The sequence below is a fragment of the Macaca mulatta genome, chromosome 9 (assembly GCF_049350105.2).
Source record: "Macaca mulatta isolate MMU2019108-1 chromosome 9, T2T-MMU8v2.0, whole genome shotgun sequence".
Taxonomy (NCBI): Eukaryota; Metazoa; Chordata; class Mammalia; order Primates; family Cercopithecidae; genus Macaca; species Macaca mulatta.
In genome coordinates, this window is record NC_133414.1 from 79124653 (window position 1) to 79149914 (window position 25262).

General features: G+C 48.4%; 1 protein-coding gene across 11 annotated transcripts in view; it reads right to left on the reverse strand.

The window, feature by feature from the left end:
* PALD1 (phosphatase domain containing paladin 1) overlaps positions 1-25262 on the reverse strand; it is a 110409-nt gene that overhangs the window by 62652 nt on the left and 22495 nt on the right. The window lies entirely within an intron of this gene.

Consider the following 25262-nt stretch of genomic DNA (forward strand, 5'->3'; position numbering starts at 1 on the left):
GGGCACCTATCGAGTCCCCTGGGCCCCTCACTCACTCCTGAGGACCAAACGTGTTAGCACCTTGAGCAGGATTTGAAATCACAAACACCAAATTCTTAACCCGATGGCTTCCACCTCCACTCCCCCAGGCTGTGTCTTTCAGGTTCGTTGGGGGAAAGGACAATAATGGCAGCAGGTAACATGTGCTGAACTCCAAGAGTGTACCAGGCACTGGGCTCAGCAGTGCATCTGTCATCTAATTCTACAGTTCTGAAAGCAGGCTCCACAGACTCCAGGGCCCAGCGCCTTCCTTCCAGGGGTTCAGGGGTCAACAGGATTCTCACGGCAGCACTAACGCGTCACTGCCTTTCACTGGAATGACATTTGGTGGCTCAAAAGCCATGGGGGATGAAACTGCTAGAGGCTCAGGAGAAACAAGGCAGCAGCCCCAAAATGGGCCGGTCTCACTGTGTTCCCAGAGACATGCACTCGCAGTGACAAAATTCACCAATGTCACCATGATGAGGCAGTAAACATGATTAATTTCACTGAATCTTAGCCTTTGGGTATATGCCCACTTGACATTCTGTGTGATAAAATGGGAAGTGCATGTAAGGCCCAAGAATGACAGGGGTCTAGAAATCACACAGAGTTCATCATAGTTGGAGCTGACCCAGCTTCTGGTCCAAAGAACATTATTTTTATTTTATTTTATTTTATTTTTGAGATGGGGGTCTTACTTTGTCACCCAGGCTGGAGTGCAGTGGCACAATCACGGTTCACCACATCCTCAACCCGGGCTCAAGCCATCCTCCCACCACCTCAGCCTCCCAAATAGCTGGGACTACAGGTGTGTGCCATCATGCCCGGCTAACTTTTGTATTTTGGGTAGATATAGGGTTTGGCCATGTTGTCCAGGATGGTCTCCAACTCCTGGGCTAAAGTGATCCGCCAGCCTCAGCCTTCCAAAATGCTAGGACTATAGACATGAGCCACTACACCTGGCCGGGAACACCATTTTTACTTGACAGAATGACCAAGAGACAAACAGTGGGTTTTCAGATATGAGTATTTGGCAGACTTTTTTTTTCTTTTCTTTTCCTTTTTTTTGAGACAGTTTCTCTCTTGTTGCCCAGGCTGGATCTCAGCTCACCACAACCTCCGCCTCCCAGGTTGAAGAGATTCTCCTGCCTCAGTCTCTTGAGTAGTTGAAATTACAGGCATGCGCCACCACGCCTGGCTAATTTTGTATTTTTTTTTAGTAGAGATGGGGTTTCTCCATGTTGGTCAGGCTAGTCTCGAACTCCTGACCTCAGGTGATCCGCCTGCCTCGGCCTCCCAAAGTGCTGGGACTTGTAGGTGTGAGCCACCGCGCCCGACCATGGCAGATATTTTCACAAAAATGAATAAAGTGAACCTGTCCCTTCAAAGAAAACAACTGACTGAATTTGTTGCCAATAATAAAGCTGGAGCTGGGAGCTTTCAGGGGACAATTATAATTTTGGAAAGCGTGTGTCACCCACTGTGAGTTCAAACGCTGCTGAAAACAGAAAGATTTTTCTGATAATAGGTGTGTTGATAGTAATAGATGTGACTTTTTTTAAATGTTGACAGGAAATGTATCCACATTTGGAAGATCTGTGTAACACACAGGGCCAATATTTCCCCAAAGACAGATGCCTGATATTACAAAATCCCGTAACAGAGCCATTCACACTGCAACACAGTCCAGAGGATCTTAACGTGACGAGGTACAAAATGTTCATTAATGTGCTTTCAGACTCCACATTTCAACTAGCTTTAAGAATCAACCACCTGTCAAATTTTTATGTAGGATCAAAGGAAAATATCTAGACGCTAATAAAATATTCCTCCCTTTTCACAATACGTATCTGTGGTGAAGCCGATTTTCTTCACCATACTTCAGTCAAAACAATGTATCACAACAGATTGAGTGCGGAGGCAGATGTGAGAATCCAGCTGTCTTCTGTTAAGCCAGACACGAAAGAGGCTTGCAAATCTGTAAGGTAATGCCGCTCTTCCCATTCAATTTTTTGTTTTGGAACATGTATTTTCCAGGAAAAATAATAGATTTTATTTATGTTGCCATATAATAGGTTTGTTATAAATGAATTTATAAATATGTGTTTTTGTTTGTTAGTTTTCTGAGACGGAGTCTTGATCTGTCACCCAGGCCGGAGTGCAATGGTGCGATCTCGGCTCACTGCAACCTCCACCTCCCAGGTTCAAGCAATTCTCCTGCCTCAGCCTCCCGAGTAGCTGAGATCACAGGCACGTGCTACCATGCCTAATTTTTGTATTTTTAGTAGAGACAGGGGTCTCTACTAAATGTTGGCCAGGCTGGTCTCGAACTCCTGACCTCGGGTGATCCGCCCACCTCGACCTCCCAAAGTGCTGGGATTACAGGCGTGAGCCACCGTGTCCAGCCGAAATATGTGTTTTAAATATACTGTTTCAATTTCCAGTGTGGTAGCTATTGATATATGTATATAAGCCACACAGAAGCTCTTAGAGTTGTCCATTTTTAAGTGTAAAGGAGCCCTGAGAATACGTTTACAAACAGTTTGATTTCACCTTCATAACCCTTACCTTACTCCCATTTTTGCAGGTGCAGATATTGAGGCCCAGACAGTCCGGGTTAACTTGCCCCAAGGGTGCGCAGGTGGCTGAGCACAGCTCAGTCAGGCAGCAGGCTTCCCAGGCATGCTCTTTATAGCTGCCCCTCATCTTACATTACTCTCCCAAAGGAAGTGCAGAAGGATAAAAGAAGACGTGATATGAGGGAAGCCACAGACATGAAAGAAGAGAATGTAAGTAAATATTTGTATAATCTTGGGGCAGAAAAGAACTTTCTACACAAAATTCTGGAGGCAGAACACATAAAAGTTAAAGATGGATAGATCAGACTGCATAAAAAATAATCAGCTTTTGACCAATCAGAAAAAAACAAAACACGAAGTCACAAGGCAAATGACAAACTGGATAAAAATATTTTCAACATATTTTTATTATTTCTCATTCTCTTTTTTTCTTCTGAGACGGAGTCTCGCTCTGTCACTCAGGCTGGAATGCAGTGGCGTGATACAGGTTTACCACAGCCTCCACCTCCCAGGTTCAAGCGATTCATGTCTCAGCCTCCCGAGTAGCTGGGACTACAGGCGCGTGCCACCAGGCCTGGCTAATTTTTTTATTTTTAGTAGAGACAGGGTTTCACCATGTTGGCCAGGCTGTTCTTGAACTCCTGACCTAAGGTGATCCACCCACCTTGGCCTCCCTAAGTGCTGGGATTACAGGCATGAGCCACTGTGCCCGGTCTATTATCTGTCATTCAACATACGGATTATTTTTCAAACAAATGGGAAAACAAGTACATCTTGAAAGTAAAGCAGACCAAAAATAACAAGCAAAATAGAGAAGAAATACAAATGGTCAATGAACATGAGACACAACGTCCAACCTAACTCGTAATGGAAAACCTAGAAATCGGCCGGGCGCGGTAGCTGACTCCTGTAATCCCAGCACTTTGGGAGGCCAAGGCAGGCAGATCACCTGAGGTCAGGAGTTTGAGACCAGCCTGACCAACATGGAGAAACCCTGTCTCTACTACAAATACAAAATTAGCTGGGCATGGTGGTGCATACCTGCAATCCCAGCTACTCAGGAGGCTGAGGCAGGAGAATTTGAACCCAGGATGTGGAGGTGCAGTGAGCCGAGATCATGCTACTGCACTCCAGCCTGGGCAACAAGAGCGAAACTCTGAAAGAAAAGGGGAGAGCGGAGGGGAGGAGAGGCGAGGCGAGGGGAGGGAAGGGGAGGGGAGGGGAGGGGAGGGGAGGGGAGGGGAGGGGAGGGGAGGGGAGAGAAAAGACCAGACCCAGAAACAATGAGAATCATGCAGTGTCCATCATCACATTGGAAGTGAACCAGGGTGGAAACGCCCGTGTGGGCATGGGCACTGGGGACGGACTCTCTCCTGAGCACCTGGCAGGATGTAAACCGGTAATAATTCTAAAATATCTTTAAAATGGCCTTTTTAGATTAATGGAACCAGGTAGTATTTGCTTATGTTGGCTTCTTTCGCCCCATATCCTGTTAGGGATATTCATCCACCACTCCATCCATTTTCATGACTACACAATGACGTCCATGATACATTCGACTTCAACCATTGTGAATATGAAAGATATTTCTAGTTTTTCACTAATGTCAACAAAACTGTCCTGCAGCCCCTTTGACCCTGCAATCCTTCTATCAATGTATCCAAAGGAAACAGGAAAAGACAGGGCCACAAAGGTATCCAGTACCGTTTTGTTGATATTAGTGAAAGATTAGAAATATCTTTCACACCAACAGTGCTTGAAGTTGAATGTATCATGGACATCATTAAGGTCATGAAAATGGATGGAGCAGCAGATGAACATCCTTAAGATGACATGGAGCGAAAAAAGCCAACATAAGCAAATACTACATGATTCCATTTATCTAAAACTCAGAAACAGGCAAAACTAGTCTATGATGTTGAAAGTCAGGCAAGAAGTCCTGTTGAAAGCAGGAAGAGGGTGTGGTGCTGGGATACAGAAGTCTGTGTTTTTTGTAGAGATGGGGGTCTCGTCTCACTATGTTGCCCAGGTTGGTCTCGAATTCCTGGCCTTAACTAATCCTCCTGCCTCAGTCTCCCAGGGCACTGGGATTACAGGCATGAGCCACTGTCCTTGGCTCTTTTATGGATGTTAAACTTCGAATGAAGTAGCAGCTTATTTACTGGTGTAAAAAAATATCTACTATATGTCTAGTTTAAAAAAAAAAAATAGACACCACAGTATTTTAGAGTTTTGTTCCATTAAAAAGGGGGAGGCCTCTTGTATACAAATGTGCATGAACATAGATATGCATGCACACGGACACACACACACACACACACACACACACACACAGAGGAAAAATGTCTGGAAGGATGAATCTCAAAACATCAATGGTGAACTGTGGTTATCTCTGGAAAATGGGATCTCAGATGATTTTTCTCAACTTCCTGGATATCTTTATTTTCTCTCATTTCCCTACAATAAAAATACACTATTTAGAGAAAAAAGAAAGACAAAAAAAAAAAAAAAAACTACAGTGGCCACTGACACCAGCAACCATGGTTCTGCATCAACCTGACAGCCCAAGAGACCCTGACCCCACAGGGTGAGGACGCTCCCGAGGTGCCAGTGCTGGAACGCTCAACACCTTCCCGTGGGAAAACTGGCCAGTGAGGTCAGAAGGAGCTTCGCAGACCCTGGCACCATCCCTCACCACAGGCCCGTGGCTTGGCCTCTCTGAGCCTTGCTCTCCTACAGGGCAGTGAAGGTTAAATAAGGCCACGATGTCCTGGCCAGACCAGGTTAGTTCTCAGGGTAGCTCTTACACCCAGGCTCCCCCAGGTTCCAAGGAGGCCCACGGAGGCCGAGAAACTTCCTCACCTCATGCAGCGGGCCTGTGAGGCCTGGTTTTCCCCAGAAACAACCACAGGAGGCACCCTGGCCCACAAGGTCCTCCCCACAATTGGAGTGCGGTCCGGAGGCCTGACCCCAGGAAATCCTCTCCCCTCCCTGGGCCTCAGCATCTCCAGGAGTAAAAGGAGCAGGCTGGGCATTGCACTTGACCTCATGTAGCCTCCCTCAGTGGCAGGAACAGTGGGATGGCTTATCCAGACAGGAAGTGACCTTGCCAGATGAAAGACATTCCATCAGGAGCCCCCACCTGCTGGTGGCCTGTGGGGTCATGGGAGCCAGGAATGGGTGGGCATACAGAGACCAAGGAGGAAGCAGGATTTACTGCGGAAGGCCAGGCACACGGCAGACCCCCGGCAGGGAAGTGACTTCATTTCACACATTGTCCTCTTCACTTCCACCCCTGGCATGGGAGGAACTTAACCCTAAGAGGGCCATATTGCACCAGCTCCAGCCAACTCCACATGGACCAGAGCAAATGAGTTCAAGTTTTCTCCTCTCCCCCACCCCTACAATCCCCAATTCACAGATAAGGAAACTGAGGCTCGGAGAGGCTGACAGAAGCGCAGGGACTCCAGCACCTGTCCCATCATACTGAGCCACACAGTGGAAGATGTTAACTGATGGTCGGGAACTTGGGGAAGGCTTCCTGAAAGAGGATGCAGCTGAGCTGGGCCCTAAAGGATGAGCCACATTTGACAGACAGGAAGGGGGAGGAAGCGCACTCTGCGCAGAGGGAGCAGCATGGAGACAGAGGTGCTTCCTGCACAGTATTGTGGGAAGAATTAAGGAGCTTGTGAGGCCAGAATATAGGATGAGGTGGGGTAGGCCGAACCCCAGTCCCTGGGGACCGTGCCAGGATCTTAGGTGTTGCTCTGTGGGGTGTGATGTGCTGCCCAGCTGTGGCAATGGGATAGAAGCACAACCACGGACTGTGTCCACCTAGTGGGGCTGCAGGGAGGAGGCAACATGTGGAGGCACCTGAACAGGGGGTGGGTATTGCTCTGCGACATCTGGGGCGCAAAGCTCACCCCACCACCCCACCAACCCCAATCAAACTAAGAAAGAAGTTCACAGTACCAACAGTACCATATGCCAAGGTCTGTACCACATGCCAGACCAACGAGCAAGCAGGGTGTTGAGTGCCGACTGCCTGGGTTCGAGCCTCAGCTCCACCATGAGCAGCCTGATGCCCCTGACTGAAGCTCCACCTCTCTATGCTTCAACATCTGTCAGTGAAGCCCAAGCCCATGCCCACCTCTGAGGCCATGAGAACTAACTGATAAATCCTCTGTACAGATCCACCTGAGTGCCACAGCTGGGGCGTGACAAAGAGTCACTACCATATCATTTCTCCAAATAGCCCTGTGGCTACAGATTGTGGCCATTCTGATGCACCAGGAGGCTGAGTGACTTGGCCTAGAACCCACGGCAAAGAAACAGTGGAGCAAAGATTCCAACTCAGTGCCTAGGCTCACACCAGCCCATCAGGCAAAACAAAACCCACAAGACTGAAACCTGCACCTGCCAGCTGTGGCTCTCCAGGCCCCCAGGCAGCTTCGGGCAGCACTCTACCACCTCAAACCTCCAGTGGCAGAGGGAGGGGCAGGGAGAAAATGCCAGGCCACGGGAGAGGAAGAAAAATATTTTTAAGTTTCTCCCTCTTCCTGTTTATCTGTCCCTTCCATCCTGAAGTCCTGGTAGCTGTTTTTTGCACGGAAAGTCCTGCCAAGAGGGACATCCTGCCGTGTGGCCGCCCCAGGCCAGGCCTCCCCTGCCAGCCTCACACTACAAGCTCTGAGGCCCACCTCCCTGCAGACACTCCTGCCTGGCCCAGAGGCTGCATAAAGAGGCTTTCAGAAGAAACTGGGGCCCAAGAAGGGGACCTGGAGCTGGGAGGAGGGGCCCATACCATGGCACCAATCAGCTCCACACTCAGGCCAGAGAGGTGACAAGAAGGATTTGAAGAAATAACTCTAAGCCTGGTATTGAAGGAAGGGCCAGAGCCAGAGCTGGGGTCAAGAACACACAGCACTGGCTATAGATCCAGGTAGAACTGGCATTCAAACCTAGCTGGCCCACAACTTGCTGTGTGCCCTTGGCTAAGTTACTGAACTTCTCTGAGCCTAGTTCCCTTATCTGTAAAATAAGGATAATGTTAATACCTACTTCATAAGGATGTGGTAAGGATTACATAAGACAATGTAAGGAAAGTGCTAGCACCTGGTAAACATAATAAACGCTATTTATTGCCAGTGTCACCATCAAGCTGATCCCCTCACTCAATCCCAAAGACGTATGATACCTTTTTTTTCTCCTTTTTTTTTGAGACAAAGTTTTGCTCTTGTTGCCCAATCTGGAGTACAATGGGGCGATCTCGGCTCACTGTAACCTCTGCCTCCTAGGCTCAAGCAATTCTCCAGCCTCAGCCTCCCAAGTAGCTGGGATTACAGGCGTGCACTACCACGCCTGGCTAATTTTTGTATTTTTAGTAGAAACAGGGTTTTACCATGTTAGCCAGGCTGGTCTCAAACTCCTGACCTCAGGTGATCTACCACCTTGGCCTCCCAAAGTGCTGGGATTACAGGAGTGAGCCACCGCGCCCGGTCTGTGCAATACCTTTCAAATATGCTCAAAAGAACAACTACAGCCTCAAAAAAACAAAACAGGACAGGCAGAGTGGCTCATGCTTGTTATCTCAACACTTTGGGAAGCTAAGGCAAGATGACTGCTTGAAGCCAGGAGTTTGATACCAGCCTGGGCAACACAAGATCTCATCTCTATAAAAAATAATTTTAAAGATTAGCCAGGTGTGGCGGCACGCTCCTGTGGTCCCAGCTACTCGGGAGGCTGAAACAGGAGAATTGCTTGAGCCCAGGAACTTGAAGTTGCAGTGACCTAGGACCATGCCACTGTGCTTGCTCTGGCTTTGGTGATAGAGCAAAACCCCATCTCTAAAGAAAAATAAATGTTAACATTTTTTAAAAGAAATGAATTCTGACACATGCTATAATATGGATGAACCTTGAGGACATTATGTTACATGTTTAAATAAGCCAGACACAAAAGAAGAAATATTGTACGATTCCACTAATATGAGATACCTTGGTCACATTCAGAGACAGGAAGCAGAACTGTGGGTGCCAGGGCCTGGAGGAGAGGGAATGGGGAGTTAGTGTTTAATGGTGCAGAGTTCCAGTTTGGAAAGAAGGAAAAGCTCTGGGGCTGGATGGTGGTGATGGGTGCACAACAATGTGAATGTTCTTAATGACATTAAATTATACAATTGTAAACGGCCAAAATGGTAAATTTTATGTTATGTATATTTTACCATGGTAAAAGAAAATTAAGGCCTCATTAAAAAATGTTTTTAATAGGCCAGGCACATGGCTCACGCTTGTAATCCCAGCACTTTGGGAGGCCGAGGCGGACGGATCATGAGGTCAGGAGATTAAGACCATCCTGGGTAACATGGTGAAACCCTGTTTCTACTAAAAATACACACACAAAAAAAAATCAGCCAGGCACGGTGGCACACACCTGTAGTCCCAGCTACTCAGGAGGCTGAGGCAAGAGAATCGCTTGAACCCAGGAGGTGGAGGTTACAGTGGGCTGAGATAGTGCAACTACTGCACTCCAGCCTGGGTGACAGAGCAAGACTTTGTCTCAAAAAAAAAAAAAGTTTTTAATGCCTCTGTTCATTTCCGTCTCCACCCCTGCACAGCTCAGGATGGAGAGATGGAGCAGATATGGAAAGAGCTAAAGGCATCACCACCCAGAGAGTTGGCACAGTCACGAGAGCTATGCAACAGGCGCTGAGGAAAGACCCAAACGCTACCTCGGGTCAGGGAGTTGGCGGCCTCGTGGCTAGGCGTGCACTGGCCCCAGACAGGCTGGGTCTGAGCGAGGCATCTGTGCACACGTGCACCCTCCAGGAGCATGTGTGAATGGAACGTGTGTGCGGGGCCCTGCTCAGATCTTCATTCACGAATGTGCACCGTCCCAGGCTCAAGATGCCAGTACAGCCCCTATGTGCTGATTGGGGTCTGTGCCTGGCCAGCCCATAGCACCAACATCCAACAAAGAGCAAGCCCTCCCCATCTCTCCCAGCACCAAGCACCACACAGGGCAAACTGCAGTCTAGCCACTCTCGCTGGAGGCAGGGATGGGGAAGGAGGCGGGCAAGGAAGGCAGAGAAGACTGCTGCTTCGTGGGTACACCCAGTGAAACGAGACTTGGAAACATGGCCCTCCAGAAGCTCCTCACCCCCAACTCCAGCCTGACCACTCTCCCACGAGGCTGCAGCTGGGGGTCAGAGGTTGGTAAGACTGGACGGTGAAGGGAGGAAGAGGGTTAGACAAGCTAATCGAGTTACCACGTGACCCTGAGCAAGGCTCTTCCTCTCTCAGACCCTCTGGAACCTCCTCCATCTCCCTCTTGGTGAAAGGAGGATTCTACCCCAGCACCCAGCAGTTCACCTGGCTCTACGTCCTAGAGAAGCGGGTGTTCATGTTCATCAAGAGACACAAAAATGTTCACAGTAGCTTTATCCATAAGCACCAAAAATGGAAACATGGCAAAGGCCCAACAATAAGAACAAGAATCAGCAAATTGTCCCTACCAAGGAGCCCTACTCAGCAAGGAAAGGAACAAACCACTGATACCTGCAGCGACACAGGTGACTCCCTCGGGGCTGATGTGGAATGAAAGATACCAGATAAAAGCAGCTCATACCATATTAGTCCACTTATACAAAGTTCAAGAATAGGCAGGACTGATCCTCGGGAAGGCGGTCAGGAGAGTGACCACCTGCAGGGGTGGGAGGGTGGGGAAAAGGACTGGGAAGGGGCACCAGGGAACCTCTGGGGCACTGGAAATCTACACCTTGATCTGGGTAGGGAGACACAAGTGATATAACCGCAGCAACTCATCAAGCTATGCCTTGATTCACTATCTGGAAATTAGATATCAATTGACAAAATAAAATAGAAATAGCTAATAACTCATACTCTGCTTTCCCCTGAGGACTGCAGTGAGGCTATACTAAGAGGTTGTGTGTGGAAATATGGCAAGGGTTGGGTTATGGGTAAGAACATGGGCTGGGAGTCCGAAAGACCAGAGTTCAAGTCCTGATACTCCCTAATGGGATACTTTTTCTCCCTTTTTATTTTATTTTGTTAACCAGGTGTTGTTGCTGTTGTTGTTGTTGTTGTTGTTTGAGAGAGAGTCTCCCTCCGTTGTCCAGGCTGGAATGCAGTGGTGCGATCATGACTCACTGCAGCCTCGACCTCCCAGACTCAAGCAATCCTCCCACCTCAACCTCCCAAGTATCTGGGGAACTATAGGTACACACTACCACAGCTGTCTAATTTTTTTTACTTTTGTAGAGACAAGGATCTCACTGTGCTGCCCAGGCTCCACTCAAACTCCTGGGCATCAGTGATCTTCCTGCCTCAGCCTCCCACATACCTGTAAGTGCTGGGATTACAGGTATGAGCCACCACACCCAGCCTACGAGATTTTTTATTACAAAAGTAACTTGTACTTACTGTCACAAGTCAAAGGTCTATACAGAAAATGCTTATGCCCTTCCCATCCCCATCCAAGCCCACCTCTTAAGCTTCCTTGTGCAACAAGCTTTTGCCCTTAACAGGACAACACAAACACCCCTCCCAGCCAATACAAGTAATTCCAACACCATTGTATTAAAACCAGTGTTTTTGTTTTGTTTTGTTTTGTTTTGTTTTGTTTTGTTTTGAGACGGAGTCTTGCGCTGTCACCCAGGCTGGAGTGCAGTGGCCGGATCTCAGCTCACTGCAAGCTCCGCCTCCCGGGTTCACGCCATTCTCCTGCCTCCACCTCCCGAGTAGCTGGGACTACAGGCGTCCGCCAACTCGGCCAGCTAGTTTTTTGTATGTTTTTAGTAGAGACGGGGTTTCACCGTGTTAACCAGGATGGTCTCGATCTCCTGACCTCGTGATCCGCCGTCTCGGCCTCCCAAAGTGCTGGGATTACAGGCTTGAGCCACCGCGCCCGGCCTTAAAACCAGTGTTTTAATACCAACATCCCTCCCAGCCTATACAGGTAATTCCAACCCTGTCTGCTTAATGGTGGCAAGCCATTTCATTGCATCACCACTCATTCAACAAACAGCTGCGAAGTACTGACCCTGTCAACCAGACAGGCACAGACCCGGACCCTCATGGAACAGATCTTCCAACAAGAGAAAGAGAGGGAGGCAGGGAGGGAGGGAGTCCACCCGGGGACACGATTATGATACACTGTATACATTGTGATGTGGGCTACCAGGGGCTGAGGCTGAGCTAGAAGATGGGGAAGATAGGGAAAGGACATATTCTAGATAAGACAGTCATGGAAGGCCTATGCCGACGTATGAAGACAGGAAGGCCCCGGCCATGTGAAGAAGCATGCCCAGCAGCAGAGGGAACGGCCCGTGCAGATGCCCTGCGGTGGGAAAAACACAGAACTGAAAGGAGACAGCGAGTCTCCGGTTTACTGCTGCGAAATCCTTGTGCACACAGCCTTGCATCCTGATAGTTTACTTCTTTAGGACAGGTTACCAGAACTCGGGAGGCTGAGATAAAGATGTGCATTTAAACAACTTTCAGAGATACTGCCAAATTACTTTTCCAAAAGGCTGTCGCATTTTATACAGCAACCAACGCTGCTTCATGCTTAAGAAAGCCAGCTTCCCCACATCCTGCCTAGTTCAACATGTTACCGATCTTTTTCATTTCTGCCCACATAAAAGCTCCCTACTTCGTTGTCTGCAGAATGGGAGACATGACCAGTCCCCTTCCACAGGATGCTGTGAGGCTTAACTGAGAAATCCCTATAACCTGCCAAGCCCAGTGCCTCACACAGAGCAAGCCCCTGTCCGCAGGAGCAGGCTCTTACCATCCTTTCCATGCAAATGCCCGGAGGTAGCTGCCAGTTCCATAATTACCCCGCTGACAAGCGGAACTTCTAAGGGAGCTCTGAACACTCAAACCCACAAGGTTCACATGGCTGTTCTGGAGTCAGGGATATGGGGAAGAAGAGGTGGCAACTGTGGTTCAGCCAGAGAGCCCTGGGCAGGGAGTCAAGAGACCAGGTTCCACTCCACCTTTTTGAGGATCATTTTCTCATCTGTAAAATGGGCTCATGCATTCTCTCTTCCTGTAGCCATCCTACAAACATTTCTGGGATACCACCTATATGTGAGGCACTGTTCTAAGAGCCAGAAATACAGAGCAAAAATCCCTGCCTCATGCACCCTAGCAAGAGACACAGAAATAAACTATATAAATTAGTAAAATAGTACAAAAGGAGATGCAGGCAAGAAGTGAAAGTTTAGACAAGGTATGCAGGGGAGGCCTCACATGAGAGTAAAGACCTGAAGGAAGTGGTGTGGCAGCCCTGTGCCTCTCTGGAGAAAAAGCACGCCAGGTGGCGGGGCTAGCCTATGCAAATGTCCTGTGGTGGGGTGATCCTAGGGTACTGAAAGAGTCATGAGCTAGTCAGTGGGGCTGCGACAAGGTGAGCATGAGGCTGGGTATTGGATGGTGGTGTCCTGGAAGCCACTAAGGACACTGGCTTTCACTGTAAGGATACAGGGAGCCCCTAGGGAGCTTGGAACACAAGTGCTCTGACCTGAGTTTTAAGTTCTGACAAGGTCTGCTAGCTGCTGTGTTAGAAGAGTTGGTTGGGGACAAGGGCAGAAACCAGCAGAAACATCAGGTGGCACTGCAACAGTGCAGATGATGCTGGAGGTGGGGCCAGCGGCGGAGGACAGGTGAAGACATGGCTCATCCTGCATCCATGCTGAAGGTGAGGCCAGTGAACCTCCTGGCACGTCTTTTCTGAAATGTAAGAGAAAGAGAGAAACCACGGACAGTTTTGCAGTGTTTAGCCTGGACACCTAGAAGCATGGGGTTGCTGCCAACTGAGACAGGCCAGACTGGGGGGAAGTGAGTATGCAGTGAGGACTGAACAGACAGACAAGGGAAGGGGGCCACCGCCGCCCTCAGCTGCAATCTTAGAAGGAAGCAGCATCGCAAAAGAGGAACTGGTCCTGAGGCTCACACAGGCCATTGTGGAAAGCAACACAAAAGACAGAGGAAAAGAGGATCCGGAGAGGAAGTCAGCGTGGCATGTCTGACCCGCAACAGACATCACTGTCTGCAGAGCCCAGGCTGTGGCCATGGCTGGGCTGCTCACAGACCCACTTCACGGGAGGGGAAACTAAGGAAACAGTTCTACAGTAAGCACCTCTTGTTTTGGCGCCAGAAACGGGCTACAAGTGGTAATTCATGCCTGTAATTCCAACATTTTGAGAGGCTGAGGTGGGAGGATCACTTGAGCCCAGGAGCTCAAGGTTGCAGTGAACTGCAATCATGCCACTGCACTCCAACCTGGGCAACAGAGCAAGGCCCTGACTCAAAACAAGGAAGCAGCAGCAGCAGCTGGAAAGGGCCAGAATGAGCCAAGGTAGGGGGGCAGGCAGCAAGTGAGCCCATTTGCTTCCTACAGCTCACACCGACTACCCCCAAAAATGGGACTATGGAGTGAGACACAGTGTCCTCGCCCACCAAGGGAGACCCCAGGATTCCCAAGAGGTGATGCAGGACCCTGGGTTGCCAAAACTGAGAATACGACTCAATCCAGACTCCATGAATGCCTGCTTGGGGATCTGTGAAATTTTTAAATTGAGATATAATTCACATACCATAAAATTCACGCTTTAAAGTACAGATGCTCCTTGATGTAACCATGGGGTTTCACTCTGACAAACCCATCATAAATTATACATATCATAAGTCAAGGCCGGGTGCAGGGGCTCATGCCCATAATCCCAGCAGTTTGGGAGGCTGAGGTGGGTGGATCACCTGAGGTCAGGAGTTCTACACCAGCCTGGCCAACATGGTGAAACCCCATCTCTACTAAATACACAAAAATTAGCCGGGCGTGGTGGTGGGTACCTGTAATCCCAGCTACTCAGGAAGCTGAGGGAGGAGAATCGTTTGAACCCAGGAGGCAGAGGTTGCAGTGAGCCAAGATCGCGCCACCGCACTCCAGCCTGGGTGACAGAGCAAGACTCTGTCTCAAAAAAAAAAGTCAAACACATATTTAATTCTGGTAACACAGCAGACAGTCCTTGACTTACGATGGTTCCACTTATACTTTTTCAACTTTACAATGGTAGAGTGATACAAATCGCAGGATGTAAGGAGGTCCTTGACTTACCACGGAGTTATATCCAGATATACCCATCGTTAAGTTGAAAAAGCATAAGTGGAACCATCGTAAGTCAGAGACCGTCTGTATATGACTTAATGTTTTTTAGTATATTCACAAAGTTGTACAACCATCACCACTGTCTAATTCCAGAACATCAAACTCAAAAGTTAAAGACGTACCATATGACCAAGCAATCCTACTGCTGAGTATATACCCAAGAGAATCAAAAACAAGTATCCAAACAAATGCTTGTACATGAACATTCATAGCAGCCAAACAGCTATTCACAATAGTTGAAAAGTGGAAACAACCCAAATGTCCATCAAACAATAAATGAATAAACAAAGTGTGGCCTATCCATACAATGGAAAGTTATTCAGCCATAAAAGGGAATGGAGGACTGATACTTGCTACAACACAGATGAGCCCTGAACACTATGCTAAGTGAAAAAAGCCAGACACAGAAGGTCACATATGACATGATTCCCCTTATACAAACTATCCAAAATAGGCAAATCCAGAGACAGAATGCAGATCCATGGTTGCCAAAGGCTGGGGGAGGGGAAACTGGGAGGGATTACTTAATGGATAGATGGAGTTTTCCTTTTGGGGTGATGAACATGTTTTGGAACTGGAAATGTTTGCGGTGATAGTTGCACAACATTGCAAATGTACTAAATGCCACTGAATTGTACACTTTAAAAGGATTATCTTTAATGTTAATTTCAAAAAGTAATGAGAGCGGCCGGGCGCGGTGGCTCAAGCCTGTAATCCCAGCACTTTGGGAGGCCGAGGCGGGCGGATCACAAGGTCAGGAGATCGAGACCACAGTGAAACCCCGTCTCTACTAAAAATACAAAAAAAATAGCCGGGCGCGGTGGCGGGCGCCTGTAGTCCCAGCTACTCAGGAGGCTGAGGCAGGAGAATGGCGGGAACCCGGGAGGCGGAGCTTGCAGTGAGCCGAGATCCGCCACTGCACTCCAGCCTGGGCAACAGCGTGAGACTCCGTCTCAAAAAAAAAAAAAAAAAAAAAAAAAAAAGTAATGAGAGCATCCCCTGGTCCTCTGAATAATCATCTCATAAGCAAGCAGTGCCCTACAATTTGAGCCTCAAGTTTGCTCCTGTGTTTACAATCCAGTTCCTACTCCATGAAGGCCAAATGGTATCATCTCACCCAGCACAAAGAAAGGTTGTGATTCAAATAGGAAAAAAAGGGGGTGGGGAGGAAGAACAGAGCCACCCCATAGCCCATGGCAGCCTGGAGGTGCCCATTCAAAGGCCCAGCTTCTTAGCAGTCAGGACCATGTGCATGTTGAGAGCATCTGCGTGAACTGAGCAAAGCCTATCTCTGTGCCAAATCCCTGGTTCCTACAAGAACTGGGTTTAAGAGCCACTACAAGCAGATTTCAATAATGCCACTATTCCATGCTTATCTTCAATCAAACAAGCCAGCTTTCCAGGTATCAGGCGATGCCCTATTAAAACAGACATTCAGGAATTGCTCACGTGCAGTCTAGGCTTAAATGTGAGGTCTGATTACCCCAAACCATCCCATCAGCCCAACATTATTAGTACTTTCCTGTACAGCAGGCCCAAGAAACAGAGGCAGGGGACACAAGAGAGGTCCAAGGGCACAGTTCTCTCCATCAACCCAAGGTTGGCAGTGTAGGTGCAGTTAACATCCTTCCAATTAAAGTCACATTGTTCACTGGAAATGAGTTGGCTTTCTGGTTTTACTACTATTTCCTGGTTTTTAAAATAGTTTTGTAAAAACTTTAAGTCTAAGGTGTTTATGCCTGGTCTTATACACATTTCAGTTATAGTACAGTAAGAATAATGTCAATCAGCAAGTGAGGGGTTTGTTGTTGTTGTTCAAAAGGGACTCTTGAGCTCAGGAGTTCAAGGCCTGGGCAACACAAGACCTCGTTTCTATTAAAAAAAAAATTTTAAACACACGCCTGTGGTCCTAGATACTCAGGAGACTGAGAAGGAAGGAACACCTGAGCCCAGAAGGTTGAGGCTGCAGTGAGCCATGACTGTACCACTGCACCCCAGCCTGAGCAACAGAGTGAGACCTTTAAAAAGAGAGAGAGAGAGGGCCGGGTGCAGTAGCTCACGCCTGTAATCCCACCATTATGGGAGGCCGAGGCAGATGGATCACCTGAGGTCAGCAGTTCAAGACCAGCCTGGCCAACATGGTGAAACCTCATCTCTACTAAAAATACAAAAATTAGCTGGGCATGGTGGCAAGTACCTGTGATCCCAGCTACTCAGGAGGCTGAGGCAGGAGAATCACTTGAAGCTGGGAGGCAGAGGTTGCCATGAGCTGAGATCACACCACTATACTCCAGACTGGGCAACAGAGCGAGACTCTGTCTCAAAAAAAAAAAAGAGAGAGAGAGAGAGGGAGTCTACAAAAAACCCATATGTTGTATGACTTCATTTATATGAAATGTCTAGAATCGGCAAATCTATAGCAATAGAGAGCATGCTAGTGGGCTGGGAGTGGGGAGTGACTACTAATGGGTACGGGGTATCTTCTGAGGTTGATGAAAATGTAAAATTAAACTGTGGTGAGACGACAACTCTTTGAATGTATTAAAAGCTACTAAATGGTTGGGCGCGGTGGCTCACGCCTGTAATCCCAGCACTTTGGGAGGCCGAGGCAGGTGGATCACGAGGTCAGGAGATCCAGACCATACTATCTAACATGGTGAAACCCCGTCTCTACTAAAAAATACAAAAAATTAGCCAGGCGTGGTGGCGGGCACCTGTAGTCCCAGCTGCTGGGGAGGCTGAGGCAGGAGAATGGCGTGAACCCGGGAGGTGGAGCTTGCAGTGAGTCCAGATCGTGCCACTGCACTCCAGCCTGGGCCACAGAGCGAGACTCCGTCTCAAAAAAAAAAAAAAAAACCTACTAAATGGGTGAATTGTACAGCATGTGAATTAGATCTCAACAGGGCTGTGAATTGGGAGTCCATGTATTACCCACATTTGAGCAGCATTCAGCTGGAGAAAGGGAGATATCCACAAACCCACCTATGCAGAGCTCCCTGCCAGGTCCTCCCCCTCCCCCTACAGGACTCCTGAGCCCAGGATGGGACCCCAGGTCACAAGATAACCCCATCCTGGGTGAGCAGGTGGCTGCCCTCGAACCACCACACAGGATTCCTATCTCCTGGAACCCATGTCTTACAATTAAAGCACTACTTTGAACTATTAAGTTAGGAAAGACTTAAAAACAATGAAAACAACCAACTTTAGGATGCAGGGGATGGGGTTCATTTACACATCGACGGCAGCGTCAAGGAAAGCAGCATGACATAAGACTTGGAGCCCCTGGGACCCCACTGGCTGGGGTTGGGGTGGAGCCAGGAGGGTGAAAATCTGAGCCCAGGCAGCCCCTTCCTCAGAGGCCACAGGCATCCCATCCTCCACCCATGCAGGCCAGGCAAGATGGCTACTGGGAGGCCCCTACAAGCTGCCTGAAGAGACTTTGGCAAGGGGCAATTTCCCAAGGGTCCCTCCTCTATCAACCCAACAAACTGCCCTGTCCTGGACCTATTCCTTCCAGTGACACTTCAGAGAGATGGGAAGAAGCCCCCACCGGTGGCAGCCAAGTTGGGGTCAGTGGTGAAGCGGCAGGAGGACACATCCACCCAGACCACCAGGACGGGTCACCAGAGAGGCTGTTTTGGACACTGATGCTGTTTGATCCAATGCCACCCTTCTCCAGGACCTGCTCTACATTAACCACCTCCAGGAAGGCTTCTTCCCATCTCTCCCAAAGCCTCGCCGGGCTCCAGCTCAGGACATGTGCTCAGAACTCCCATGGCAGTGCTGGGGTCCCTCTGCATGATACATGGCCGGATGAAAGCAGACTGAGTTTGGGCTCACCCCGAAAATCAAAAACCACACAAATTCATGTAGAGGTACAGAAAAAAGACCAAAGGACACTCGGCACACTGCTGATAGTGTCACTTCCGGGGACCAGAGAGAGGGGAAGGAGGGGAAAGGGGACTTTGACATTTTACTTTCTATGAAGCTACTACTAGAATCTTTTGTGAAGATTATTTTAGGCCAGGCATGGTGGCTCACGCCTGTAATCCCAGCACTTTGGGAGGCCAAGGCAGGCAGATCACTTGAGTCCAGGAGTTCAAGACCAGTCTGGGCAACAGGGCAAAACCCCGTGTCTACTAAAAATACAAAAATTAGCCAGGCATGGTGGTGCACAGCTGTAGTCCCAGCTACTCAGAAGGCTGAGGTGGGAAGATCATTTGAGGACAGGAAGTTAAGGCTGCAGTGAGCTAACACTGCACCACTTCACTGCAGCCTGGGCAATAGGAATGAGGCCCTTCTAAAAAAAAAAAAACAGAGAAATTTTACACTATTTTTAACATATCTCACACATTGGAATACTACTCACCAATAAAAAAGAAATGGAACTGATTAAATCATCCAATAACAGAGATGAATCTCAGAAAACATCATGTTGAGTAAAGAGGCCAGTCACTAAAAGCTACCTGTTATATGAGTCCATGTATGTGAAAAATCCAGAAAAAACAAAATCATAGTGACAGAATGTAGATGAGTGGGCCTGGGCCCAAGGTGGGAGTGGTGACCGGCTACAAGGGAACATAGGGCCCTTCTAGGTGATGGAAAATGTTGCCAGACTTGTCTAGGAGGTGGCTGCATGCCCATGACTTTTACCAATACTCACCAAAGTACACACTTCACGCAGGTGGATTTTATGGTGTACATATCTCAACAAAACTGTTTTTTTTTTTTAAAGAAAAAAAAGTACGGTAGTAGAGAAGGGAATGGTGAGTAACGGCTTAATAAGTACAGGGTTTTCCTTCAGGGTGATAAAATGTTTTAGAATGTGATAGAAGCGGTGGTTGTACAACATTGTGACTATATTAAATGCCTCTGAATTGTGGGCTTTAAAATGGTTTATTTTACTTAAATGGATTTCACCTCAGTTAAAACAAAAAATTAGGCCGGGCTCAGTGGCTCATGCTTGTAATCCCAGCACTTTGGGAGGCCAAGTCGGGAGGATCACGAGGTCAGGAGATTGAGACCATCCTGGTTAACATGGTGAAACCCCATTGCTACTAAAAATACAAAAAATTGGCCAGGCGTAGTGGCCAAGGCAAAAGATGATGGTCAAGGCAAAGCTAAACCACCACTCGGATCAGGCTGATGAGTTTTTTGGTTTTTTTTTTTTTTTGAGAGACAGAATCTCACTCTGTTGCCCAGACCGGGGTGCAGTGGCGTGACCTCAGCTCACTGCAACCTCCGCCTCCTAGGTTCAAGCTATTCTCCAGTCTCAGCCTCCCTAGTAGCTGGGACTACAGGTACCCACCACTACACCTGGCTAATTTTTGTATTATTAGTAGAGATGGGGTTTCGCCATGTTGGCCAGGCTGGTCTCGAACTCCTGACCTTGAGTGATCCACCTGCCCTGGCTTCCCAAAGTGCTGGGATTACAGGTGTGAGCCACAGTGCCTGACTGGCTGATGAAGCCTTCTAGGCCCTGCCAACCAGGGTCCCGGGGCCCTGAGAGAGGGCTGTCCCTGGGAAGTGCAGGGGTTGGCACCAACCTCAATGGTCCCAGGATGAAGGGCTCAGTCACTACAGGGCAGACGTCAAAGCGGAAATGTGGTGGGTGGTGATGGCGCCAACCTAGGCAACAAGAAGCAGGAGCAGAAGCAGGTGCAGATCAAGAACCTGGAGGGCAAGTTCTTGGTCACCATGTGGTCCAACGAGGAAAAAAAAAAAAAAAAGATATTGACCTTGATATGTCAACAATGATTGAACAACTGACCAATGAAGATAACCTGCCTCCTGAAACTTCCTCCTGGAGGAATACCTGGCAGTAACCTCTCAAATCCTAAACAATGGGCATAACTTGCTAGAATGAAGCCAAGAAAAATTAGATAAAATGATGCTCCAAGAACAACAGCTTGCCCTCATAAAGGGAGCACAAAGATGTTCTTGGATAACTCTGCCATGAGAAAACATCTGCACAGCCACAGTCCCAGAGTCCTCATCTGTGAAGAGCATGGCAAAGCTCTTGTTGAGAGCTCAAAACCAGAACGACACCAACCAGTCTGTGCTGGAGAGAAGCTCTTTCATGGCACACGGTGGGTCTGCGGGAAACACTTTTTATTGGACTTCAATTTGCGCACATGTGTGTGAATCCATACCAGAGACAGGACCCATGTGTGCCCCTTCCGTGGTTGTAATAAGAAGTTTGTGGCTGGGCATGGTGGCTCACGCCTTTAATCCCAGCACTTTGGGAGGCCGAGGCAAGTGGATCACTTGAGGTCAGGAGTTCAAGATCAGCGTGGCCAACATGGAAACCCTGTCTCTACTAAAAATACAAAAATTAGCCGGGTGTGGTGGCACACACCTGTAGTCCCAGCTGCTTGGGAGGCTGAGGCAGGAGAATCGTTTGAACCCAGGAGGTGGAGGTTGCAGTAAGCTGAGATCATACCATTGCACTCCAGCATGGGCAACAAGCATGAAACTCTGTCCCAAAAACAAAAAAAAAAAAAAAAGTTTGCTCAGACAACTAACCTGAAATCTTACATCTTAACACACACCAAGGACAAAAACAATCAGTGAACAGAAGAGAGAGAAGCCCTTTCTCCACCATGGAAGTGCCTTCCAGAAGTATAACAGGGAATAAACATACCTCTCCTTTGTATATTTTTTCTAGGAAGAATTTTAAAAATGAATCCTACATACTTAAGGGAGGTGTTCTGAAAAATAGTTAAAAAAAATTTAACTTTAACAATAAGATAACATTGCTAAGATGTTCTATCTCGCACTGTAATCTCATCTCAAAAACATGGTGGTTTGTGAAGTATGATCCCAACAGAAGGACAATTCATGAATTTCACATGAAAAGACAGTTCTTTATACGACACTGCTAAAAATGGGATTTCTTTCCATATTCTTACAAATATGAAGCTCATCTATTGTTTACAATTTAACTTTGTATTTTCCAAGTATGCATATTGGAACGGGGGATGCTTAGCAATGCTATGTGTGTATTTTCTAAAGGTTGATAACTTTGCTTGCAGTAATTTTTCTTTAAAACAATGGGCAGTTTCGGCCAGGCACAGTGGCTCATGCCTGTAATCCCAGCACTTTGGGAGTCCAAGGCAGGCAGATCACCTGAGGTCAGGAGTTGGAGACCAACCTGGTCAAAATGGCAAAACCCTGTCTATACTAAAAACACAAAAATTAGCCAGGTGTGGTGGCACGCACCTGTAGTCCCAGCTACTTGGGAGGCTGAGGCAGGAGAATCTCTTGAACCCAGGAGGCAGAGCTTGCAGTGAGCCAAGATCACGCCACTGCACTCCAGCCTGGGTGACAGAGTGAGACTCCATCTCAAAAAATAAATAAATAAATAAATAAATAAATAAATAAATAAATAAATAAAAGAAAAGAAAAGAAAAGAATGGGCGGTTACATGTATACTTCAAAAGTATTTTCCTGTTTAAAAAAAGTATATGGGTTTTCTTTGCTATCTTCATTTTGGTTGTATTCTTTGATGTAAACACATTTTCCATCATTGCATCATTCAGCTATATTAAATCATGTAGTATCAAATATTAGATGTGATTTAACAGTGCTAATCAATTTAAATCCATTTTAGTCTTTTTTTAGAAAAATATTGGGGCCGAGCATGGTGGCTCACATCTGTAATCCCAACACTTTGGGAGGTCACGATGGGCAGATCACCTGAGGTCAGGAGTTTGAGACCAGCCTGGCCAATGTGGTGAAACCCCATCTCCATTAAAAATACAAAAATGACAGGCCAGGCACAGTGGCTCACGCCTGTAATGCCAGTACTTTGGGAGGCCAAGGCGGGCAGATCACAAGGTCAGGAGATTGAGACCATCCTGACCACCACGGTGAAACCCTGTCTCTACTAAAAATACAAAAAATTAGCCAGGTGTGGTGGCAGGTGCCTGTAGTCCCAGCTACTCGGGAGGCTGAGGTAGGAGAATGGTGTGAACCCGGGAGGCGGAGCTTGCAGTAAGCCGAGATCACGCCACTGCACTCCAGCCTGGGCGATAGAGCGAGACTCTGTCTCAAAAAAAAAAAAAAATACAAAAATTAGCTGGACGTGGTAGTGGGCACCTGTAATCTCAGCTACTCAGGAGGCTGAGGCACGAGAATTACTTGAACCTGGGACACAGAGGTTGCAGTGAGCTAGGAACGTGCCATTGAACACCAGGCTGAGCAACAGAATAAGACTCCATCTCAAAAAAACAAACACACAAATAAAAAATATATTGCCAGATGCTGATGTTCAGTGTACTTTCTTTGCCGGTTCAGTCTCGGAAGGTGGCGCTCAGTTGCAGAATGTGTTGTACCTTTCAGCACCTGATGTACATATCCCGCATAACAGAAAGAGCAACGATAAAATAGTGATCCTAAAAAAAGTGGGGGACACATTCACGGGCCACTCTGTGACCAGCAGGAAAGGGGTTAACTCCTTCAGGAGACTCTCCATTCCAGGAAAAGGAAAAGGGGAGGAGAAGTCCCCTCTATGCTTTCTAAATAGAATCTTCCAAAATATGTCCCAGCGTCCCAGGCCTCCACTCTGGGAAGGCCAGACAGAGGCCGGCACAGCCCGCAGAGAGGAAGGGCCTGGGGCTCAGCAGGATGCAGAAGCTGGCAGGGTCCCAGGTCATCTCAGGGCACCCACCCCTCTCCCCACCCATGGGCCACACCCAGCCTGTTGGCCATTTCCCAGGGTACCCACAGCCCTCGCAGCACCACATCCTCCCTCCTCATGGAATTTCTGAAAGCCCCAACTCCCTAGGATCCCAAAGCATTGGCAGTGACACACCCAGTTCCCAAAGATGTTCCCTACTGCCTTCCACGGGTGTGCAGATGAGCTAGACACCCCACCTGCCTCTCTCATCAGTGCTCAGCTTCAGCCCAAGCAGGCGCACCCTGTGGCCAAAGCCAGCCCACATGCCAGTTATGGGAAATATACAAAACGCTTCCCAAGGCTGTCACACCTCTGCCACACTGCTCTTTCTGCTGCAGAAGCCTTGCCCTCCCCCTTTTCAAACTCCTGGCCATCCCTCAAAGCCCACGTGAAGTATCACACACACCCCATGCCAGCCATTCCCTCCCTCCGGCTCAAACTAGAACTAGCACAGACCCCGTTACAGAACCAGACATGGCGTCTGCATGCACCTCGCTCACCTCCTGGTGGGGACTGAGTTTAATCTACCTTCGAAGCCCCTGCACCTCATACTGAACCCAGGGCCAAAAAGCTCAGGAACCCACATCAAGATGCCACTCTGGTCCCTTCCCACCATCTGGTCCTGTGCTGAGCACCCTGGCCTCTGCTGAGAGACTAATATCATGGGAACAACAGAAGCACCTAATGTTTATGGAGTACTTCCTAGGAGCCAGTGCCTTGGGGGCTCTCTGAGATTACCTCCTTTCATCTTTGTGACATTCTCATAAGGGAGTTGTTATCCTTAACCCGGTGACACAAGGGACTTGAGGCACAGAGAGGTTAAGTTTCTTGCCCTGGGCCACACGGCTAATGAGGGAGGGAGCAGAAATTCAGACCCAGGTGGTTTCTTTCCGGAGCCAGTGTTCTTAATCACAACAGGTCTATTTGCAGGTAGGAAGATGGTCAAGGCAGATGTGTCAGGAAAAGCCCTGAGTGGAAGAGGAACTCAGGGATTATAAAGGCCAGTGCTTCCAGACCTTCTCTTTCCCCAGGTCCCAGTCAAAAGCCTCGGAAGGGCAAACAGAGTCTCCTCCCAGACTAAGCTTGCTGCTCCCAGGCAGAATCCTGTGCTGAGCACCAGTTACAGGAAACATAAAAAGCCCATCTGCAAGGGCCTTGGCCCGAGACAGGGGTGGCACATGGCTGGGCTGCCCTCTGGGAGGCGAGAGCCATGATTCGGGACTATTCTTAGCAAACCACTGGCTCCCCTCCCAGAGGCCCAGCAGGCAGCAGGCCCAAGCTTCCATACGCCTGCCCAGCCTGCCATTTCCTGACCCCGTGTATGGAGGTCCCACAGGGCTAAGGAGGGACTAGTGGGCACAGACTGAGGACAAAGCCCTCCAGCTTTCACATGAGAGATGCCTGGCCCACCCAGCCTGCTCCAGGACTCACCCAGAGGCCCAGGGCCATGCACCCAGCTGCCGAGGAAGCCCTGCAGAGTCCTGGCCACAGGGGACAGCTCATAATCAAAGGCCCTCACCCCGACATCAACTGAGCACTCACTCCATGCCATGCACTGGGCCACATGCTTTGCACTGATTTTCTCCCACTGAACCCACAAGGAGGTAGAGGTTAGTGGCCCCACTCTAAAGATGAGGAAACCAAGGCATTAATTGACTTGCTGGAGGTTACATGGTGCATTAGTATCAAACCATATCTAGAATCTGGGCTGGCTCTCAGGTGCCAGGTTGGGCAGAGGTAGACCTGAGCATAGCAAGGTGGTGGACCCCTTCCCTGTGCAAGCCCGGGGCTTA